Source organism: Theobroma umbraticum, unplaced genomic scaffold (genome assembly GCF_002168275.2).
Source record: "Theobroma umbraticum cultivar Fairchild unplaced genomic scaffold, ASM216827v3 scaffold_55.0, whole genome shotgun sequence".
In the NCBI taxonomy this organism is placed as follows: Eukaryota; Viridiplantae; Streptophyta; class Magnoliopsida; order Malvales; family Malvaceae; genus Theobroma; species Theobroma umbraticum.
Window position 1 is genome coordinate 2,264,306 of NW_018397270.1, and position 2,669 is coordinate 2,266,974.

Genomic DNA, 2,669 nt, shown 5'->3' on the forward strand with positions numbered 1-2,669 from the left:
ATATATATATATATACATATATATATCCCTACTCAAAATAAGCTTCTTCAAATTTAAAATATGAAAATTAGGCAACAATAGTAGAGACAGAATCCATTATGAACACTTACATGGTAAATCTCAATTCTTAAAGAAGTTAACGAAATCTTCTTCCCATAACTCATTCTCCTTCATACAAAAGGCTAGAAAACTATTGCCAACAAATATTCGGAGGGTTTTGTGGAAAATATGGACTGAAATGGGAGTCCTTTGGTTGGTAACCCTAACGTCTAAGATTTTGGAGTTGGACTCAAAATTACAGTTCAATCTAAAACAAAGCACTTGTTTATAGCTTTATCCACCACTAAATTACACTGAAAAAATGGGTCCGAATAACTTTTACAGCTTATTTTATCATGCCGTAAATATGACTAAATCATTGAAAGATTACACTAATTTGGTAAGTTTATCTCGCTCGACTACAAGGAATCTTAAATTCGAAATTTATTAGTGACAAATAATTGACTCAATTGGTAAGTTTAGGCTCATGAAAAGTTTGACTTAATTGATAATTTCAAGCCGAGTCGGATGGAGAATGCGACGTAATTGGTAAGTTTATGCTCATGGAAAGTTTGACTTAATTGATCATTTCAGGCCGAGCGGGATGGAGAATGCGACTTAATTGGTAAGTTTACACTCATCAAAAGTTTGACTTAATTGGTAAAGTTCATCGGCGTCTATTAGAAATGGCAATGGAGCCAAGTGGGATCTTCCCTTTTTTCCCCAAAGACAACCATGACCCTACATCCATTCAACTCTAAACTCAAACAACTTTAGACACGACACGATAACACAACATAAGAAGATACGAAGTTAACAAGTTTGGGTTTAGACTTATTGTGTTTCGTGTCTTAATTGTGTCGACACGATTAGCACGTTTAATTAATCATGTTAATCCTATTATCGTGTAAACATATATAAGTGACACGTTTAATGTTAACGATGGATTTTATTAGTATGATAATGAATTTTATGCAGGTTATTGATAGTAAATTTTATTATATTTGATGTTATTATTATTTCGTTATATCTTTTTATAGTTATTGATTTTAAATTTGAATAATAAAATTATATTTAATTGTAAATATTTTAAGTTAATCCTATTAAACATGTTAATCGTGTTAGGGAAAAATTATGTTAATCATTTAATTGTGTTTATTAATCGTGTTGTGTTGCATAAAAAATCCTAACACGTTTAATAAACATGTTAGTCGAGTTACATTGTGTCGTGTTACACGGTTATTAAATATATTTATAAACGTGTTTTAAATGCTAACACAAATAATTATTCATGTTGTGTTCGTATTTTTCCTTATCATCTTTCATGTCTTAATCGTATCGACGCGATTAAGACATGAAAACATGAATTGTTAGGTCTATTCAACCCTCACTTGCCTTTTGAAGGGTACAAACGGTAGATTCAACGATTCAATGTGTATAGGTTGAAAATGGAACAAATTGAAATTTTTATGAAAATCGATTGAACCAATTGAATTTTGGGAGACAACTGAACTACTTCAGTCAATTCGATTGGTTACCATAAACTTTTGAACAAACTTTGTCTATTCCTCCTATTGATACTACCAATGCTGCAAAAATGATTATCACTCACATTAGACATGCTTCTGACTCATATCTTAGTCTTGTTGATATCTACTGTTGCATTGCTCTTTTCCTTTCATTCTAGGATTGGTCTCAGTGTCACTTGGTAAGGTTCTCTAAGGCATTTTATTGATGGCATTAGCAAGTTGACTTACTTGTGTTTCAAGATTTTTGAGTAATGCTGCTTAACTTTAGATGATAACATCATTCTTAGCCATGCACTACATAAACATCTCTTCCATAGTTAGCTTTTTCTCAAACAAAGGAGCTTTAGCTTGTGGTGGAACACTAGGAGGCAAATTTGGCTTTGCTGCTGAAGACAATCTTTGGTTATTACCCCATGAGAAGTTAGGATGATTCTTTAGGTGTTAGAATATGGATTATTCTGTTACTTATTAAAATTTCCAACAAAATGTGTAGATTCAATAGTAATAGGACATTGATCACTGGGATGCTTATCTCCACATAACTCACATGTCGAAACTATGAATAGCATCAACACCAAATATGTCAATTTTCTTGGTGAAAGCAACCAATTGTGAAATCAAGGCATTAATTGCATGAAGCTCATGAATACTAACAATTTTTCTTGGACCCAATCTCTCAGATGGCCATTGATAATTGTTGAAAGCCATCTCCTCTAATAAGTCATAAGCCTCATCAATGGATTTACTCATAAGTGCACCTCTAGCTGCAACATCAATGGTTGTTCTAATTGGTCCCAGCAAACCATTATAGAAAGTCTGAACTTATAGCCATTTAGGTAACCCATGGTAAGGACATCTCCTAAGCAAATTTTTATACCTCTCTCAAGCCTCATACAATGATTCAGAATCAAATTGTGTAAAGTAGGTGATATCATTCAACATTTTAGCTGTCTTAAATGGTTAAAAAAAATTAAGTAAGAATTTATGAGCCAAATCATCTCAAGTACTAATGGAACCAATTGGAAGCGAATTCAATGATCTCTTTGCCTTGTCTCTTAGTGAAAACGAGTAAACCTTTAGTCTAATGGCATCATCATAAAT